General features: G+C 44.0%; 1 protein-coding gene across 6 annotated transcripts in view; it reads right to left on the reverse strand.

The window, feature by feature from the left end:
- LOC137309714 (zinc finger protein 521-like) overlaps positions 1-22,457 on the reverse strand; it is a 618,054-nt gene that overhangs the window by 160,153 nt on the left and 435,444 nt on the right. The window lies entirely within an intron of this gene.

Raw genomic sequence — 22,457 nt, forward strand, 5'->3', positions numbered from 1 at the left:
TCCCTTTACGGATCGCTGGCCATCTGAGAAAACTGCCTCCCCCCCCACCCCCCCACCCACCTCACTTTGCCACCCCACCAGCATGAACGCCATATTGGTGTATCAGTGTACAGTGAGTGCTGGGGCCATGGGAGGGGGCGGGTGGCCAGGGGAGAAAGGACGGACCCCTGATCTCTGGCCCGGTCTAACAGGAACAGAATCGTGTCCTCGGTTTCGGGAAATCAACCTGAAGCCAAACCACACATACATTAAAAAAAAAACACAGAAGCTCATATACAAATCATAGCGAGAAGCCACATTACAGAGCACTTTTCTACTGATTAACTACAGCACGCAGGAATGGCTTTATTTGTGTGCGGCAGTTAGGAGAGGCAGAATGCACTCCCGGCTCGACATTACATCCCAACATATTTCCTGCAGCCGAGTGTGCCGTTTTATTACTCCATTTATGTCAGTGTCCCGGTGTCATCTGTAATAAAGTGGCTACAATTAGAGCCACAATAAACCCCCACAATGCAACACAAACAACAGGAAGTCCTCCCAGAACCCCAAAGCTCTGGCTTTACATCGCGGCTTCACAAAGTCTATTTATCCTCAGAGTTTCTTTGCGTTTCTGTCTGCTAAAGAGCGCACTAATTAAGATGTATCTGGTGAACAAGTGGCTGCTTTTTTTTTTTCACCCTACACTTTTAACATATCATGCATGCACTAAGCAATCTTCCCTGGGTTTTTCATAATGAGAAAACTGTGATATGCAAAACTCTGTGAAATCTTTTATCCTCCCAGGGGACCTCCCTTGATGCCAAGCATTCATCATCTAGCCTCTAATATTAGTTATTTTGTGCCTCCTCTGCTTACAGCAGAATTAATTTTTTTTGCTTTAATTACTCTCTTTGCTGGAATGCTGATGAAGGAGAGGGACATGGCATTTGGGGACTTGGACCTCGTTCCACTGCTTTAATTTGAATGAATTCCACCAGGAGACGCAGGCAAACAACTGGCAGGGCAAAGCCGTCGGAACATCGAGGGGACACCAGAGAGCAGCAGACTCTACCAGTCTGCCCCTAAGTTTCTGGGGGAGGGGAGCGAGAGAGAGAGTGGGGGGGGGGGGGCGGGGGGGGTAGAGAGAAGGGGAAGAGAAAGCGGGGGGGGGGGGGGGGGGAAGAGAGAGAGAGAGAGAGAGAAAGAGAAGAGACGGCTGTTAACTAGCAAATTCTAGACACAGTTGATGGTGGGGGGACTGCACTGAAAGCCTGGTGTGTCGTTCCCTGCCCGTCCATGCCACGACCTCCCTGATCACAGCCCTCCTCCTGCCCACATCTGCTACACATCTGAGGACTTCGATAAAATGCTGCACGCAGACCGTTACCAAACAATCCCACTTAGTAGCGCCAAAATAAAAATAAACAAGGAAGGATACGGCATTTGGACAAAGGCCTCAAAAAAAAAACCCGAATTTGCAATACAGATTTAAAGTGATTGGCTCCAGGACGAGAGAGACGTAAAAATATATCAATTGTCTTCTTAGTTGCTCAGCCAATACCCCTGTGGCGTTTTGCGAAGGGAAGCTGTTTTCGGAGGAACTTAGCAACACACTTTTGTTAAATCAAAGAAACAAGTTTTCAACCGCTAACCACCTAGACTTTTTTTCGCCACTTTGTACAAAAATAAACTGGACCGAATATTCCAGCTTCTCCATCCCGTTTACGGAGGTGAGTGGCGGGGTTTGGAGAGGGGGTGCGGTTGGTAGCTTGCGAATTAGTTTCTGGTATTTTTATTCCATGCAAGAGTTTGAACTCAGGAAATTGTCGATAAATTATTCAGCAAACCCACCGATGGTAAAGGTGCAAAAAAAAAAAAAAAAAAATCCTTTAAAAAAATCCTGAACTGGATTTTTTTTTTTTGCAATTAGAACCATGCCATACTGAAGCATTTGATTAAATTTAGCCACAGGAAACTCTGCCAAGCACTAATGAAGCAGTAATTACCAGCCGAGAGGGATTGGGACCAGAGAATGAACTGTTCTAACCCCACTCTCCGCCAGCACTGTGCATAACCGACAGTTCCTGAACAACTGCTCAAATTCTCTCAAGGCCCCTTTTGCGTGGGGAGAAAGATAGATAAACCGGCAAAAGCAAAAGCAAAAAAAAAATAATAAGTTCGGGGAGAAAATAATGGAATGGCATTTAACTTTCAAATAATGGGAAAAAAAACAAATGGTCGTACGCACGGGCTCGTGGTTAAAAACAAAACCCCTCCGTTTGGACTCACGAAGGAGTCGACCCCTGTGACGAACCAATTCTGGCAAAGTTCTCTGTCCACAGATGATGCGCTGCTTATGCTATAATGAGTTTTTAGGTTGCAAATGCTGAACACATTAATATTCCTTGATGATAATTATCACAGTATAAGCACCTTTCCCAATGCGAGCAACTGATGCAGCATTTTTTTTTATGTATTCGAAACCAGACTCATAAGAATAGACTTTTCTTTTTAAAAAAAAAGACTTAAAGGAAAAGAGCAGAATAAAGGCCTCTCCCTCAGATGAGGTTCTGACCCCATAACCACTCCGTCACCAAGACCGCCGACTTCCACCTCCGTAACATCGCCCGCCTCCGCCCCTGCCTCAGCTCATCTGCCGCTGAAGCCCTCGCCCGTGCCTTTGTTACCCTCCAGACCGGACTATTCTCAATGCCCTCCTGGCTGTCCGGGCATCTTCCACCCTCCGTAAACGGCAGCTTATCCAAAACTCTGCTGCCCCGTATCCTGACTCACGCCGAGTCCCGTTCGCCCGTCACCCCCTGTGCAACGCCTCGATTTTAAAATTCTCATCCTTGTTTTCAAATCCCTCCATAGCCTCGCCCCCTCCCTATCTCTGTAACCTCCTCCAGCCCTCCAACCCTCCGAGATCTCTGCGCTCCTCCAATTCTGGCCTCTTGCGCATCCCAGATTTCCATTGTCCCAACATTGGCGGCCGTGCCTTCAGCTGCCTGGGCCCTAAACTCTGGAATCCCCTCCCTAAATCTCTTTCTTTTAAGACTCTCCTTAAAACCTACCTCTTTGACCAAGCTTTTGGTCACCTGTCCTAATATCTGCTTATGTGGCTCGGTGTCAAATTTTGTTTGATAATCGCTCCTGTGAAGCACCTTGGGATGTTTTATTATGTTAAAGGCGCTATATAAATGCAAGTTGTTGTTGTTGGTTATGTAATACACTCCTCGTCCTCGTCACAATCACTGTGTCACACACGTAACCACTTTGGACACAGATCCTCACCCAATAAAGCTCGAGTCACTGGCAGAGAGGGGTAATACAAGAAAATTTTAAAATGTTTTTAAGACCATCAAAACACCATTAGACAAACATGTACTTCTCTTTTTGATGGCCTGAGCCCACCTACTCTCCTCCTCGCTGTATCCCTCACTCCCTACTCTCCTCCTCGCTGCGTCCCTCACTCCCTACTCTCCTCCTCGCTGTATCCCTCATTCCCTACTCTCCTCCTCACTATATCCCTCACTCCCTACTCTCCTCCTCGCTGCGTCCCTCACTCCCTACTCTCCTCGCTGTATCGCTCACTCCCTACTCTCCTCCTTGCTATATCCCTCACTCCCTACTCTCCTCGCTGTATCCGTCACTCCCTACTCTCCTCCTCGCTGTATCCCTCATTCCCTACTCTCCTCCTCGCTGTATCCCTCACTCCCTACTCTCCCCCTCACTGTATCACTCACTCCCTACTCTCCAACTCGCTATATGCCTCACTCCCTCCTCGCTATATCCCTCACTCCCTACTCTCCTTCTCGCTGTATCACCCATTACTCTCCTTCTCACGATACCCCTCACTCCCTACTCTCCTTCTCGCTATATCCCTCACTCCCTCCTCGCTATATCCCTCACTCCCTCCTCGCTATATCCCTCACTCTCCTCTCTTTCTCGCTATATCCCTCACTCCCTACTCTACTTCTCGCTATACTCCTCACTCCCTACTCTCCTACTCACTATATCCCTCACTCCCTACTCTCCTACTTACTATATCCCTCACTCTCTTCTCCTTCTTGCTATATCCCTCACTCCCTACTCTCCTACTCGCTATATCCCTCACTCTCCTCTCCTTTTTGCTATACCCCTCACTCCCTACTCTCCTTCTCGCTATATCTTTCACTCCCTCCTCGCTATATCCCTCACTCTCCTCTCTTTCTCGCTGTATCCCTCACTCCCTACTCTCCTTCTTGCTGTATCCCTCACCCATTACTCTCCTTCTCGCTATATCCCTCACTCCCTACTCTCATTCTCGCTATAACCCTCACTCCCTCCTCGCTATATCCCTCACTCCCTACTCTCCTTTTCGCTATAACCCTCACTCCCTCCTCGCTATATCCCTCACTCCCTACTCTCATTCTCGCTATATCCCTCACTCCCTACTCTCCTTTTCGCTATAACCCTCACTCCCTCCTCACTCTATCCCTCACTCCCTACTCTCCTTTTCGCTATATCCCTCACTCCCTCCTCTCCTTTTCGCTATATCCCTCATTCTCTTCTCACTCTATCCCTCACTCCCTCCTCTTCCCCACTAATTCTAGTCAGCGTGAATGACCTGTCCTGATAGCTTCGAACACAGCGCTTTGGGTGAATTGTTTCTTTTAATAATCTAATCTCCCTACATTCCTAATTTTTATGGTCAAGCCTTGAGACCAGATCTGCACAGTTCCAGTTCACTGGTTAAACGCAAAGGCTACCCTGGCAGTCTAGATTACAGCAGCGTCAGGCTGGTTATTGATTTTCTTAACACAACACAGAGCTCAGTGCAATGATGGAAGCACCATTCAGGTACCCTCGGCCTTGAGGCTGTGTAAAATAAAGCTGAACGAGTGAGTAACCGGAAAGTCGGAAATCGTTACCCTCACTCACTCATAGAATCGTAAAGCACAGGAGGCTATTCGGCCCATCGTGCCTGTGCTGGCTCTTTGAAGGAGCTATCCAATTAGTCCCACTCCCCCCTGCTCTTTCCTCATAGCCCTGCAAATTTCTCCTTTTCAAAGTATTTATCCGATTCCCTTTTTGAAAGTTACTATTGAATCTGCTTCCATCGCCCTTTCAGGCAGCGCGTTCCAGATTGTAACAATGCTACATAAAAAAAATTCTCCTCATCTCCCCTCTGGTTCTTTTGCGAATTACCTTAAATCAGTGTTAATCATCTGAAATCTTAAACAAAGAGATATAAGAACAATATCAAACAAGTAAAGAAGACTCCTTTCTGAGCTCCGCGCACTGAGTGTAATCATGTGATCGCACAAAACCAGAAGTCAGTATTGCGCCTACCGTCACAGCACATATTTAAATGAAATTATGTACCTGCGTCATGAGATAAATATTACACAGAATGTACAGCAAGGAAACAGGCCATTCGGCCCAACTGGTCTATGCCGGTGTTTATGCTCCACACGAGCCTCCCCCCTCCCTACTTTATCTCACCCTATCAGCATATCCTTCTATTCCTTTCTCCCTCATGTGTTTATCCAGCTTCCCCTTAAATGCATCTCTGCTATTTGCCTCAACTACTCCTTGTGGTAGCGAGTTCCACATTCTCACCACTCTCTGGGTAAAGAAGTTTCTCCTGAATTCCCTATTGGATTTATTAGTGACTATCTTATATTTATGACTCCTAGTTCTGGTCTCCCCCACAAGTGCAATCATCATCTCTACGTCCACCCTATCAAACCCTTTCATAATTAATAAAGTAACTTTTTTGATCGATAACAAGTGAAACCAATTGGATATACCACCCCACTCAAAACATAAAACAAAATCAGATTTAGAAAGAAAAGTCTGCTCGTCATAGAGTGAGCTGGAATTTCTTCGTATTTCACAGTTACAAAGAGTAATTTCACAACCGCACGCTTAAATGTTCATATGGGCTGACACACTACGCCATGAACTGATAGACAAGGATTTCTCTGGTGTGATTCGCTGTGTGGCAATATTCTGATCTAAGCCTCGCCTCTCTTTGTAACCTCCTCCAGCCCTACGCCCCTCAGATCTCTGCGCTCCTCCAATTCTGGCCTCTTGCGCACCCCCGATTTTCATCGCTCCACCGCTGGCGGCCGTGCCTTCAGCTGTCCAGGCCCTAAGCTCTGGAATTCCCTCCCTAAACCCCTCCGCCTCTCTCTCCTCCTTTACAACGCTCGTTAAAACCTACCTCTTTGACCAAGCTTTTGGTCACCTGTCCTAATATCTCCTTATGTGGCTCGGTGTCAAATTCTGTTTGATAATCGCTCCTGTGAGGTGCCTTGGGATGTTTTACTATGTTAAAGGCGCTGTATAAATGCAAGTTGTGTTCTTGAGTCCTCAGCTTAAGAGCTGAGAAGGGATGAGAAGGAAAAATGGAGTGTTAGTTACTTTCCTCACAACCCCACTCAATATAGCCACACATGGCTTGTAGGACCCTGTGTTGCATGTGCCTCATAGAACCTGGTGCTCACACACAGCTTCAGAGTGCACTGGTAACCAGTGCTCACACACGGTCTCAGAATGGGCCGATATCCAGTGCTCCCGCACACATGGCCTCAGAATGCACTGGTAGCCAGCGCTCCCTCACACATACTTTCTAGTGGCCCAGTGTAGGGATGGCGTAGGCAGAGGTCCAGAAACAAGTCTCCTTCTTGATTTCTCTTCGAAACTAAAAAAAAAATGAAAGAACCACATAAAATGTGAGGGGCGGAGGAGGGGCGGGGTGAAGAGTTAAAGATCCTGTAAAAATATGCAATAATCAGCTGATGGGTGAGATTGCTCTGGAATAATTAATTGGAAGATCAGCCTGAGGCTGTATGGAGAGTTGGAACTCCATTGATAGAAGTTCGGCAGTGAAGGGGAAACTAAGTGTGCAACAGGTTGCTATAGGAACCAAGCAGATATCTCCCACTTGGGGAAGCAGCTCATGTCACGTAACATTACTCGTAAATAAGATATAGCCTCCTGTCCTCGTTTGCGACTTTCTCTCTGATTTAATACTATTCTGACGTTTCTGTTTACAAGCTGGTCCAACTATACTGAAAACAGAGGCTGTTTAATTTTTAATTAATTAAATTGACAAGTAGGTCCATTAGAGAAAGGGATAGTGCAGTTGGATTTCATAAATTATGCTATACGTTAGAGGGTATTACACAGTCATAATAATGAATTCAAATGCATGCATTATTGGTGAATAATGCACTTTAGGATTAGTTTAGGCAATCAGCTTTGCTTCATGCCCAAACTAATCCTGATGTGCATTATTCCCCAATGTTTGTAATATTCTCATTTATTATTGCTTAATTGAAAAAGGCCTGTGCTTTGGTACCACAAGATAAAGTAATTATGTTATTCAAACACGCAGTAATGAAAATCACACATTTATTAATGCAAAACAAATAGTGGCAATGCTTTTCTTTGAACTTTACTATTATACTGGGCTAAAGACAACAGCATTACAGTAAAAACAATCAAGCAGGCATGATAAAGCTTCTGATACTTATTTGGGAACGGGAACTGTATTCTGTCCCTCACACTCAGAATTTTGCTTCCTTTCAACAACGAGAATAACTTGCTCTTGATGTATTTATAAAACATTTTTGGGTTTTCCTTAATTTTACTTCCCAGTATTTTTTCATGCCCTCTCTTTGCTTTCCTAATTTCCTTCTTAATTTCACCCCTGCTCTTTCTACACTCCTCTCGGCTTTCTGCAGCGTTGAGCTCTCGGTGTCTGACATAGACTTCCCCTTTCTTTGCCTTATCTTACCCTGTATGTTCCTTGTCATCCAGGGGGCTCTAGATTTGGCAGTCCCACCCTTCTTCTTTGTGGGAACATGTTTACTCTGAACCCCTTGAATCTCCCCCTTGAATGCCTCCCACTGCTCTGACACTGATTTATCTTCAAGTTGCTGTTTGCAGTCCACTTTTGCTAAATCACTTTACAGCTCAGTAAAATTGGCCTTTCCCCAATTGAGAACTTTTATTCCTGTTCTATCTCTGTCCTTTTCCATAACTATGCTAAATCTAACTGAATTATGATCACTGCCACCAGAATACTCTCCCACTGATACTCCTTCCACCTGCCCAGCCTCATTCCCTAAAACTAAATCCAGAACTGCATCCCCCTCCTCCGCTTCCCGTTGGGCTTGCTTTGTACTGGCTAAAAAAGTTCTCCTGAATGCAATTTAAGAATTCTGTACCCTCTATACCTTTTACACTGATTGTATCCCAGTTAATATTAGGGTAGTTGAAATCCCCCTACTATTACTGCCCTAATGTTCTTACACTTCTCGGAAATCTGCCTACATATTTGCTCTTTCATCTTCCTCTTAACTGTTTGGGGGTCTATAGTACACTCCCAGCAGTGTGACTGCCCCTTTTTTTGTTCTTTAGCTCAACCCATATGGCCTCATTTGATGATCCTTCTAACATTTCATCCCTCCTCACAGCTGTAATTCTTTCTTTAACCAATATTGCCCCCCCCCACTTTTTTTAACCCCTCTCTATCTCGTCTGAAAACCTTGTAACCAGGAACGTTGAGCTGCCATTCCTGCCCCTGTTTAAGCCATGTTTCTGTAATAGCTAAGTGTCTATCTGTGCCCTTAGGTCATCTGCCTTATTCACTATAGTAAACAATTTTACAACACCAAGTTATAGTCCAGCAATTTTATTTGCTGGACTATAACTTGGTGTTGTAAAATTGTTTACAATTGTCAACCCCAGTCCATCACCGGCATCTCCACATTATTCACTATACTCCTTGCATTGAGGTATACACCATAAGCACTGCCAAACTCCTTTGTTGTCCAGTTTCTAACCTTTGTTTCCTCTGCCTTCCAAACTCACTTACTAATTTTCTGCCTTCCATTTCCAGCTCTGCTTCTCTCCTTTCTAAATCTACGCTCAAGATCCCATCCCCTTGCCAAGTTAGTTTAAACCCTGCCCAACAGCACGAGCAAACCTCCCCGCAAGGATATTGGTCCTGGCTCTGTTGAGGTGCAACTCGTCCGGCTTGTACACGTCCCACCTCCCCCAGAACTGGTCTCAATGCCCCAGGAATCTAAAGCCCTCCCTCCTGCACCATCTCTCCAGCCACACATTCATCTTCTGAATCCTCCTATTTCTGTACTCACTAACGCATGGCACCGGGAGTAATCTGGAGATTACTACCTTTGAGGTTCTGCTTATTAATCTCTTTCCTAACTTGCTTGCATTTATATCACACCTTTAACGTAGTAAAACGTCCCAGGCGCTTCACAGTGTTGATTATCAAACAAAAAATTGACATCGAGCCACCTATAAGATATTAGGACAGGTGACCAAAAGCCTGGATAAAGAGGTAGGTTTTAAGGAGGTGTCCTAAAGGCAGAGAGAGAGGGGGAGAGGTTTAGGGAGGGAATTCCAGAGCTTAGGGCTCAGGCAGCTGAAGGCACGGCCGCCAATGGTGGAGCGAATAAAATTGGGGATGTGCAAGAGGCCAGAATTGAAGGAGTGCAGAGATCTCGGAGGGTTGTAGGGCTGGAGGAGGTTAGACTTAGGGAGGGGCGAGGCCATGGAAGGATTTGAAAACAAGGATGAAAATTTTAAAATCGAGGCTTTGGTATTCCTCAATAGTTATTAATTTTGTTGCAAAAAAAACCTTGAAACGACCAGAGAAACAGTTACGGATAAGTTAGTTGCTTGTTGCTATGATCACAGCAACAGGATAACAGAACCATGAGTCTGACTGACACTGCAATAATATACAGACTAGACGGGTACCCAGGGCTGTCATTTTGCCAGGGGATTTTTATTTTTAATAGCAAAAAAGAAAACATTTAAGAATCGCGAGGCCAACGCAGACTAAATTATACAAATTCATAGACGTGTCACAGGCATGAATTATATGCAAAGATTCATTCATGTTATTGTGCGTCACACTCCGGTGTGGAGCTGGGAAACGAACCACATTACATACCACAGAAACACATCCGCTTCTTAATTTATACCTAAATATTTCGGAGACATTTCTACTGGTAATAACGCACTTCGAAAATCATTTCAAAGCATCCCTCATGCACTCCGGAGAATAGTTCTGCCTAACACAGGAATCCCGGGAGTCTGAACGTTTCAGTTCAGACAGTTCATTTTAATTATTCCAACATTTAAGTACACACACACATATACACACGCACATATACACACACACATATACACACACACATATACACACACACATATACACACACACATATACACACACACATATACACACACACATATACACACACACAGAAAAGGAAAGAAAATATCCTCCAGCCAAACAGAATATAATTTTACAGCTGGTCAAATTAAAGAGGCAACATCTTCATCAAAGAGAGTCTGAAACAATTGAGAAAAGACTTTCCAAACACATATTTTGAACGAAGGAAATCCTATCAAAGCAGACCAGACGCAATTGTGAACAAAAACACATGGTACTTCAGGTTCTCTCCCCTCTCCCAAGGAGAAATCAAAAGGTTTGATGTTTTCAGAATCAACCCAAGGTTATTTCCAGGATTTGGTTATGACCACCAATCGATCCAGCCCAGCAGGTGAAACACTAGTCTAGTTTAAAGTTTAGCAGGTCAAACACTCGTCTAGTTTAAAGCTTAGCAGGTGAAACACTAGTCTAGTTTAAAGTTTAGCAGGTGAAACACTAGACTATTTAAAAGCCCAGGCAGGTGAAACATTAGTTTAGTTTATAGCATAGCAGGTGAAACCCTCGTCTAGTTTGATGTCCAAGCAGGTGAGACATTGTCGAGGCTAAAACCCAGCAGGTGAGACACTAGTCTAGTTTAAAGAGAAGCAGGTGAAACACTGGTCTAGTTTAATGCACAGCGGGTATAACACTCGTCTAGTTTAAAGTCCAAGCGTGTGAAGCACCAGTCTAGATTAAAGTCTAACCAGCTTAGACACTAGTCTAGTTTAATGTCCAAGCACTAGTCTGTCTAGCAGGTGAAAGGCTAGTACTGCAGCAACTCGCCAAGGCTTCTTCGACAGCACCTCCCAAACCCGCGACCTCTACCACCTAGAAGGACAAGGGCATCAGGCTCATGGGAACAACACCACCTGCACGTTCCCCTCCAAGTCACACACCATCCCGACTTGGAAATATATCGCCGTTCCTTCATCGTCGCTGGGTCAAAATCCTGGAACTCCCTTCATAACAGCACTGTGGGAGAACCGTCACCACACGGACTGCAGCGGTTCAAGAAGAAGGCCCACCACTACCTTAAGGGCGATTAGGGATGGGCAATAAATGCCGGCCTCGCCAGCGACGCCCACATTCCATGAATGAATTTTTAAAAATGCGGCCCCTCGAGCCTGCTCCGCCATTCAATAAGATCGTGGCTGATTTTCTACCTCAACTCCACTCTCCCCCCTGATCCCCATATCCCTTGTTTCCCTTAGTGTCCAAATATCCATCGATCTCAATCTTAAACATACTAGTCTGGTATAAAGCGAAGCAGGAGAAACACCAGTCTAGTTTAAAGATAGCAGGTGAAACACTAGAATAGTTGAAAGCCAAGCAGGTGAAACACTAGTCTAATTTAACCCATGGTCAATTAAACACTAGTCTAGTTTAAAGCCAAGTCAGTGAAGCACTAGACTAGTTTAAAGCAAAGCAGGTGAAACACTAGTCTAGTTTAAAGCCAAGTCAGTGAAGGACTAGACTAGTTTAAAGCAAAGCAGGTTAAACACTGGTCTAGTTTAAATTCCAAACAGGTGAAACACAAGTCTGTTAAAATTGGATAGACTATTACAGCCTTTAGTCACAGAGATTCCCCTTACAAACACACACCACACCCTAGATAAGCTCTCCTCTAAAAAGGATACAAGAGAGTCCCCAATTGATACGCACCACCTGAATACAATTAACATTAATTGATATAAATCATATGGATACAATTAACAGATTCCCTTCTCTCTCTTCAAATGAAAAAAATAAACTTTATATATATAAAATACAAACGAAAATTACAAAAATCAAAAACTTCCATACTCTGTACAACAGCATTACATTGTGAGGCGACCCTTCTCCAGGGCCCTAATCGTACATGTATTTCTTTTAATAAAACAATCTGACAGTTGATGGCTTTAATTTTAATTTTAGAGATTTCCTTTCTCTCCAGCATTTGTTTGAAGCCAGCAAGGCCAATCCGTAATGTTTTATCACTCACATTTTTCAGAGTGTACATTATCCCACAATGAACGATTGTCTACATAACATTCACTGGGTATACTATCTTCAGTACTCCCATTGTGCAGGATGTCACTCAAAATATTTGCCAAATAGAATCCCATACCCACTGTGTCGACAAGAGCCAGTGTTTCAGCAGCCCGAGTACTTTTAATAACCCTTCTTATTTTCTTAGCTTCCCAAGCTAAAGGACAACATTTCCCATTCTCACCTATAAGAAACAGAAACCAGCTGCACTAGAATACCCATCAGGAAGATTAGCATGTGAAGCATCGCTAGAGATAACTAGCTTCATTTTCCTTCGGTCACCTAAGGAAGGGAATTTAAGTACACATTTATCTATATTTAAATTTTGTCATGTTTTATTTGCCCGTAAAGCATTCTCTACAATGGGATCTTTCATTGACGTACTCAACTCCAACACATCAAAACTAGTATCTGGTCCAGTCCGAGTGCATGACCCGTTCCACTGACCAATCAAACTTCGTAATTGCTCTGTCTCTTCTTTAGATATAACATCCCCTTTCTGTGATGACCTTGTACGATTCACCGGGATGGGAGTAACACTCTCGAAATAGGACTGCTGATTTAAAGTTACACTCAGCTTAATATCTAAACCAATATATTTGAAAGCCCCACAGGCTTGACTCCCAATTTTAAATTCTATTCTAATCTTATTAATGACGAATTTCTCAAATTCCGCAGTCCCAGCCCATAAGAAATCATCAACATGCATCATGAAGATGCCTGAAAGTTTTCCGTTACGGTACCAATAAAACATTGCTTTTAGTTGAACACAACCGAGTTTCAGCAAAACAGATGTCACCGAAAAATACCATACCCTGGAAGCATCATTCAGGCCACTGACGCATTTGTTTAGTTTCCATATTTTTCCTTCTGCATCTGCTGCCTCTTTAGGCGGTTTGAGAAACATTTCTCTCGGAAGAGTATTGCCCCGCAGAAATGCAGCTTTTATGTCAATTGACCTACGAATATGTTGCCAAAAGAGCCAAAAAGATTTTTAAGATTATCTTTCCAGCGGTGGGAGAATCCACTCGAACATCTGGATCACCCAGTTTCTCTTCAATACCCCTGGCTACCAACCTCGCTTTAGCCTTATAAATCCCATCTGCAGGGACTTCTTCAGTACAAACCCATCTATGCGACAAAGCTGGTTGACCCTTATCTGTTACCTCAGAGTAAACTCCAAATTCTTTCCAACTATCTAACTCCCTTTGTTTTGCCTCTTTTACTCGTTTATCCTCAAGTTTATTGGCAGCCACGAAAACTTCATGATCACGAGGGCTCCTGCTTCTAGTTCTGTTCTGTGGTCTTTGTTTCATTGTCTGACCTAGTCAAGCTACATCTTCTACTTCCACGTCTATGTCTGTAGGGACTACAACTGCGAGATCACTCTCTTTCATCTCTAGTTTGTGATTGTTTTCTGACATGAGATTCACTTCCGGACTTCCTATCACTGTTTGTACTCTGCTCCCATACTCTCCACTCTTTTACCCCATTCTGCCAGTCCATGGACCTCGCTTGATGGCCATCACCCTGAACATTCAACCAGTATTTAAACCTATCAGTAGCTTTGCCTGCACGTCCCAAAATTATTCCATCCCTCCATTCATTAGTTCCTTCTGGAACATACGTCACCCGTGTCCCCACTTTGGGTAATTGTTCTGTGGATGTGATAGCTCTCTCATGTGTTTCTTCATCACTGATATTACCACTAACCAGCCCTTGATCTACCTCAGTCTGTTCCTCAGGAACCTCAAAAAGATCATGAACATTTGAGGCACAAGGTGCCTCGTTTACTTCCATCAACTGCTCAGAGTCCGAGATTTTAAAATTAATTCCAATTAATCGTGAGGAATGAACCCCGCGAGTTTGATTGCCGTGTTGGACAATTACTGTCTTACCATCATGACCTTACCCGGGCCTTTCCATTCCCGGTGACCCTCTCTTTTATAGTATAACAAATCTCTTGAATTGGACTCTGTCTCAGATGGTCTAATACGATGCCTCAGTGCTCTACGCATTTTCCCTGATACCTCAGCCTTGATAAAAGCCTGTCTCCCTGCATGCACAGCATTTAAATGCTCAGAAAAAATGGCCCCACTTGTAGTACCTTCTAGAGCAGGAGGATTATCACAAAGAACAGAAGGTAATTTGGGATTGCGCCCGTAGATTAGTTGTTAAGGACTATATCCTCCAACCATCTGGAGAGAATTCTTTGCACGAACTGCCCATGCTAGGGCAGTTCCATGATTCCAGGATGGTTTGTTGCCTCCCTGGTGTCAGGGTCAAGGATGTCACTGAGCGGCTGCAGAAAATTCTGAAGGGGGAGGGTGAACAGCCAACGGTTGTGGTCCATGTCGGTATCAATGACATAGGTAGAAAGAGGGATGAGGTCCTGCAGGCAGATTTTAGGGAGCTAGGAAAGAGATTAATAAGCAGGACATCAAAGGTAATAATCTCCAGATTACTTCCGGTGCCACGCGCTAGTGAGTATAGAAATAGGAGGATAGAGAAGATGAATATGTGGCTGGAGAGATGGTGCGGGAGGGAGGGCTTTAGATTCCTGGGGCATTGGGACCAGTTCTGGAGAAGGTGGGACCTGTACAGGCCGGACGGGTTGCACCTCAACAGAGCCGGGACCAATGTCCTCGTGGGGAGGTTCGCTAGTGCTGTGGGGGAGGGTTTAAACTAATTTGGCTGGCACCAAGATATAGCATTGGAAAGGAGAAACAAGATGCACAAAGGATTGGGAGAGACAGATAGCACTAGAATAAGAAATGGTACGGTATTAGGTGGGGTCAGACTAAGGGAGAATACGAGAAGGTCTGAGATAGGTTTGCAGTGCAGGTGTGTAAATGCACAAAGTGTGGTAAATAAGGTTGGTGAGCAGCAGGAGCAAATAGCCACATGGGAATATGATGTTGTGGCGATAACAGAGACCTGACTCAAAAAAGGTCAGGATTGGGTACTAAATATTCCTGGATACAAGATGTTCAGGAAAGATAGGGAAGGAAAGAAAGGAGGGGGGTGGCAGTATTGATTAAGGAGAATATTGCAGTGCTGGAGAGAGAGGATGTCCTTGAGGGGTCAAGGACAGAATCTATTTGGTTAGAGTTAGGAAACAATAAAGGCGCCATTACACTACTGGGTGTATTCTATAGGCCACCAACTAGTGGGAAGGATATAGAGGAGCAAATTTACAGGGAAATTACAGAGAGGTGCAAGAACCATAGAGTAGTGATAATGGGGGGGCTTCAATTATCCTAATATAGACTGGGATAGTAATAGTGTAAAAGGACAAAGTGGCGGGGGGGAGGAATTTCTCAAGTGCGTTCAGGAGAACTTCCTTGATCAGTATGTTTCCGGCCTAACGAGGAAGGAGGCATTGCTGGATCTGGTTCTGGGGAATGAGGTGGGTCAAGTGGAGCAAGTGTCAGTGGGGGAACATTTAGGGAACAGTGATCATAATATCATAAGGTTTAGATTAGTTATGGAAAAGGACAAGGAGCAATCTAGAGTAAAATTACTTAATTGGAAGAGGGCCAATTTCAATGAGATGAGAACAGATCTGGCCCGGGTAAATTGAAATCAAAGATTGGCAGGCAAAACTGTAATCGAACAACGGGTGGCCTTTAAAGAGGAGATGGTTCGGGAACAATCTAGGTACATTCCCACGAGGGGGAAAGGTAGGGCAACTAAAACCAGAGCTCCCTGGACGATGAAAGAGATGGAAAGTAAGATGAAGCAGAACAAGGGGGTGTAGGACAAATGTCAGACTGAATATAGAAAGTTCAGAGGGGGAGTGAAAAAGGAAATAAAGAGGCAAACAGAGAGTACGAGAATAGACTGGCAGCCAACATAAAAGGGAATCCAAAGGTATTCTACAGGCATGTAAACAGTAAACAGGTAGTCAGAGGAGGGGTGGGGCCAATTAGGGGCCATAAAGGAGATCTACTTATGCAGGCAGAGGGCATGGCCGAGGTACTAAATGAATACTTTGCATCTGTCTTTACCAAGGAAGAAGATGCTGCCAAGGTCACAGTAAAAGAAGAGGTAGCTGAGATACTGGATGGGCTAAAAATTGATAAAGAGGAGGTACTAGAAAGGCTGGCTGTACATAAAGTAGATAAGTCACCAGGTCCGTATGAGAAACGGATACGGTAGCATAGTGGTTATGTTACTAGACTAGTAATCCAGAGGCCTGGACGAATAATTTGTTTTTTATTCATTCATGGGATGTGGGCGTCGCTGGCAAGGCCGGCATTTATTGCCCATCCCTAATTGCCCTTGAGAAGGTGGTGGTGAGCCGCCTTCTTGAACCGCTGCAGTCCGTGTGGTGAAGGTTCTCCCACAGTGCTGTTAGGGAGGGAGTTCCAGGATTTTGACCCAGCGACGATGAAGGAACGGCGATATATTTCCAAGTCGGGATGGTGTGTGACTTGGAGGGGAACGTGCAGGTGGTGTTGTTCCCGTGTGCCTGCTGTTCTTGTCCTTCAGAATAATCTGGAAACATGAGTTCAAATCCCGCCGTGGCAGCTGGGGAATTTAAATTCAGTTAATTAAAATAAAATCTGGAATAAAAAGCTAGTATCAGTAATGGTGACAATGAAACTACGGGATTGTTGTAAAAACAAATCTGGTTCATTAATGTCATTTAGGTCTGGCCTATATGCAACTCCAGACCCACTACCCGCTGAAATGGCCTCGGAAGCTGCTCAGTTGTCAAGAAAGTGGCCCTCAACCTTCTCAAGGGCAATAAATGCTGGCCTTACCAGCGACGCCCACATCCCATGCACGAATAGAAAAAAGGATGCATCCTAGGTGGAAATTGAGGAGGTACTGGCCATAATCTTCCAATCATCCTTAGATATGGGGGCGGTGCCAGAGGACTGGAAAATTGCAAGTGTTACACCCTTGTTCAAAAAGGGTGTAAGGATAAACCCAGCAACTATAGGCCAGTCAGTTTGACCTCGATGGTGGGGAAACTTAGAGACGATAATCCAGAACAAAATTAATGGTCACTTGTGGATTAATTAAGGAAAGCCAGCACAGATTACAAGCACATGTCAACCACCGAGAAGGAAAAGGGCAGCAGGCACATGGGAACAACACCACCTGCTCGTTCCCCTCCAAGTCACACACCATCCCGACTTGGAAATATATCGCCATTTCAACGACCCTAATATTAACTGGGACTGCAGCGGTTCAAGAAGGCGGCTCATCACCACCTTCTCAAGGGCAATTAAGGATGGGCAATAAATGCCGGCCTTGCCAGCGACGACCACATCCCATGAACGAATATAAAAAAAAATTTGTTAAGGGCAAATCATGTTTAACCAACTTGATTGAGTTTTGATGAGGGAACAGAGAGGGTAGATGAGGGCAATGCGGTTGATGTGTTGTATATGGACTTTCAAAAGGCGTTTAATAAAGTGCCACATAACAGGCTTGTCAGCAAAATTGAAGCCCATGGAATAAAAAGGGCAGTGGCAGCATGAATATGAAAGTGGCTAAGTGACAGGAAACACAGAGTAGTGGTGAATGGTATACAGGGTGTTCCCCAGGAGTCGATACTAGGACCACTGCTTTTCTTGATAGAAATGTTAATGACTTGGATTTGGGTGTTCAGGGCACAATTTCAAAATTTGCAGATGACACAAAACTTGGAAGTGTAATGAACAGTGAGGAGGATAGTGATAGAATTCAAGAGGACATAGACAGGCTGGTAGAATGGGCAGACACATGGCAGATGAAATTTAATTCAGAGAAGTGCAAAGTGATATATTTTGGTAGGAAGAATGAGGAGAGGCAATATAAACTAAATGGTACAGTTATATTGGTGGTGCAGGAACAGAGAGATCTGGGTGTATATGTGCACAAATCGTTGAAGGTGGCAGGACAGGTTGAGAAACCTGTTAAAAAACATACAGGATCCCGGGCTTTATAAACAGAGGCATAGAGTACAAAAGCAAGGAGGTTATAATGAACCTTTATAAAACACTGGTTCGGCCACAACTGGAGTATTGTGTCCAGTTCTGGGCACCGCACTTTAGGAAAGATGTGAAGGAATTGAAGAGGGTGCAGAAAAGATTTACTAGAATGGTTCCAGGGATGAGGGGCTTTAGTTACGTGGATAGACTGGAGAAGCTGGGATTGTTCTCCTTGAAACAGAGAAGGTTGCGAGGAGATTTGATAGAGGTGTTCAAAATCATGAGGGGTCCAGACAGAGTAGATAGAGAGAAACTGTTCCCATTGGCAGAAAGGTAGGGAACCAGAGGACACAGATTTAAGGTAACTGGCAGAAGAACCAAAGGCGACATGAGGAAAAACTTTTTTACGCAGCGAGTGGTTAGGATCTGGAATGCACTGCCCGAAAAGGGATGGAGGTGGATTCAATCATGGCCTTCAAACGCAAATTGGATGAACACTTGAAGGAAAAAAATTTGCAGGGCTTTGGGGAAAGAGCGGGGGAATGGGACTCGTTGGATTGCTCTTGCAGAGAGCCGGCACGGGCTCGATGGGCCAAATGGCCTCCTTCTGTGCTGTAACCATTCTATGATTCTAGTTGACAATTTACACTTTGTTCGATCAGCCAAAATTTTATACACCATGTTATCAATCACAGCATGATTCCTTTCACAAAGACCATCGCTAAAAGGGCTCTCAGTTGCTGTATTCACGACAGTTATATTCATATTCTCACACATATCTCTAAACTCCGCGTTAGTGAATTCACCTCCATTATCGGTCAAAAACTTTGCTGGTGTCCCAAGTCCAGTCCCTTTCCATTTTTCCATAATTTTATCTAGAATAACCTTCTTCTCCTTACTATATATTAGTGTAGAAATACTAAATCTCGTAGCCAGGTCAATAAAGTGTAAGATGAAAACATTTCTGTCTTTGCCCCATGCCTTTAGATCCATGGCAACTACCTCGTTAAAGTCACGTGCTAATGGAACACTCACAATAGGACGTGGGGCCGTCCGTCTGTACTTCTTACAGATTTCACAGTTCTCACTAGCCTCTTCTATGAGCCTCGTATACGCCTCATCGACTACACCTGTATTTTTAGCAGGATCTTTAAACGTTGACAAGTCAGGTGGGCAAATTGTCTTTCTAACTTTAAGACAATTTGTTTTTTTTCTCTCTTATCCTTATCGCCTGATGCCATTAATACTTGTCTAACACACTGATGAGAAACATCAGGTTTTATTAAGGGGATACAATAACGCCCTGACTGGCTAAACTGCAGATCAAACAATTTCCCAAAAATGATTGCCTCATCGTGTTCCATGTCAAGTTTCATTTGTGCCTTTTTCATGGAAGGTTTTACCCAAAAGCAGAGGTATCTCACTGGAGACTATATCCGTACTTATAAAATGGCTTACTCCAGCTACCTTACATGGAATTATCACTCTCTCGAGTGACCTCAAGGTGTTGTCATCTCCAAACCTAAAACATGTAGAACTTTTACATTCCTTAAACTTGCATCGATCCTCACGACTTAATGAATCAAGATAATATTTTAACCAATCTACCTTGCACGCAGTTGAAGTACATGCACTAACACCGCACAATTAAAGGAATCCGCGACTAATACATTCATCACAGGATTAAAACTCCTTGTGACCAGTATAATCTGTTCATGTTCATCATTATCTTCATCCTCTTCCTCAGAACCACTTTCTTCCTGCGTCATTTCAAAGACCCTGCGTCTTCGCTCTGGGCAATTCACCTCACAATGATACTTAGAGTCACATCTAAAGCATCTACTGATTTTTCCTTGGACATTCCTGGGATTCATTGGCCCACTATTACTGTCCCAATATTGTCTTCTGTTGATATCACTGGATTTGCTACGCCTGCTTTCATCACCAATCTGACTGTCTTTAATCCTTCCGTCATATTGACGCCTGCGTCCGGTCTCTTGAAAATTTTGAAACTTGGACTGGCGCCTGGGTTTAGTATCTGGAACACTTCGAAACCTGGTAACCATTGAATCTTCCATTCTTTGTGTCACAGCGGAAGACCTCATTTGTTCCATGAAGGTTGAAGGGAATGACTGTTTCCCCAGGAATTTCTTTAAGGCAGCAGACATTTGATCCAACAGAGTCTCCTTTTCCGAGAACTGGACATCAGTTAGGACCAGTTGCCTGTCCATATGAGACACCCTAGCACAATCTAGTAATGTAAACGCTAGTACCGATCCAGGGATTCCCAATTTGAAATTTTTTAACCTTTTGTACAATTTGTTAAAGTCCATGATATACTCTTCCATCAAATGACCGTCCGTTTTCCAAAATCTATCAAATGCTGACCAGGCCTCATAGGCACTTAACAGGTCACCTTTCTTGTAGATTCTATCCAGAAATTCTATTAGAAAGGTAAAGCCTCCATCATTATCCAAAAGATCTGCATCCATCTCAGAAAATACCTTACTTCTGATTTTCCTTTGTACAGGAAGCAACAATGCCAAGGCCATGCCTTGTTTTTCCTTTGGCAGGGTAGCAACCCATGTCCACATAGCAACCTCATTCTTCCACTGGTCACACTGTTCAAACTCCGAGAACATCGGAGGGAAATCATACTTTGACGATTTAAACTCGCCTTCTGCCATTTTCCACAACGGCCACTCGGCTTTTAAGTTTTGTTTTGTATGACCAAAAAAAAATCATAGTTTCCAACCTCTGCCAACAGGCAACCGTTCTCTGCTACCATCTTAAAATTGGATATCCATGTGGTGAAGGATAGAATACGAGAGCCTGCTCTTTAGTTGCTTCCAATGCTTTTGTCACAGAGATTCCCCTGACACACCGCAGCGAAGCTCTCCTCGAAAAGAATACGAGAGTCCCCAATCGGTACCCACCACCTGAATACAATTAACACCAATTGATATAAATCATACAATTAACAAGTCTCGTTGAAAGACCAAGCAGGTGCCCTAACTATAATCTTTCAAAGTTCTCTCGATTCAGGAACCGTCCCTCTGGATTGGAAAATTGCACATTGTCACTCCGCTTTTTAAGAAAGGAGAGAGAGGGAAACCGGGGAATTATAGACCAGTTAGCCGAACGTCTGTTGTGGGGAAAATGCTGGAGTCTATAATTAAGGATAGGGTGACTGAACACCTCGAGAATTTTCAGTTAATCAGAGAGAGCCAGCATGGATTTGTGAAAGGTAGGTCGTGCCTGACAAACCTGATTGAATTTTTTGAAGAGGTGACTAAAGTAGTGGACAGGGGAATGTCAATGGATGTTATTTATATGGACTTCCAGAAGGCATTTGATAAGGTCCCACATAAGAGACTGTTAACTAAGATAGAAGCCCATGGAATCGAGGGAAAAGTACGGACTTGGTTAGGAAGTTGGCTGAGCGAAAGGCGTCAGAGAGTAGGGATAATGGGAAGGTACTCACATTGGCAGGATGTGACTAGTGGAGTCCCGCAGGGATCTGTCTTGGGGCCTCAATTATTCACAATATTTATTAACGACTTAGATGAAGGCATAGAAAGTCTCATATCTAAGTTTGCCGATGACACAAAGATTGGTGGCATTGTAAGCAGTGTAGATGGAAACATAAAATTACAAAGCGATATTGATAGATTAGGTGAATGGGCAAAACTGTGGCAAATGGAATTCAATGCAGACAAATGTGAGGTCATCCACTTTGGATCAAAAAAGGATAGAACAGGGTACTTTCTAAATGGTAAAAAGTTAAAACCAGTGGATGTCCAAAGGGACTTAGGGGTTCAGGTACATAGATCATTGAAGTGTCATGAACAGGTGCAGAAAATAATCAATAAGGCTAATGGAATGCTGGCCTTTATATCTGGAGGACTAGAGTACAAGGGGGCAGAAATTATGCTGCAGCTATACAAAACCTTGGTTAGACCGCACCTGGAGTACTGAGAGCAGTTCTGGGCACCGCACCTTCGGAAGGACATATTGGCCTTGGAGGGAGTGCAGCGTAGGTTTACTAGAATGATACCCGGACTTCAACGGTTAAGTTACGAGGAGAGATTACACAAATTGAGGTTGTATTCTCCAGAGTTTCGAAGGTTAAAGGGTGATCTGATCGAAGTTTATAAGATATTAAGGGGAACAGATAGGGTGGAGAGAGAGAAACTATTTCTGCTGGTTGGGGATTCCAGGAGTAGGGGGCACAGTCTAAAAATTAGAGCCAGACCTTTCAGGAGTGAGATTAGAAA

The sequence above is a fragment of the Heptranchias perlo genome, chromosome 3 (assembly GCF_035084215.1).
Source record: "Heptranchias perlo isolate sHepPer1 chromosome 3, sHepPer1.hap1, whole genome shotgun sequence".
NCBI lineage: Eukaryota > Metazoa > Chordata > Chondrichthyes > Hexanchiformes > Hexanchidae > Heptranchias > Heptranchias perlo.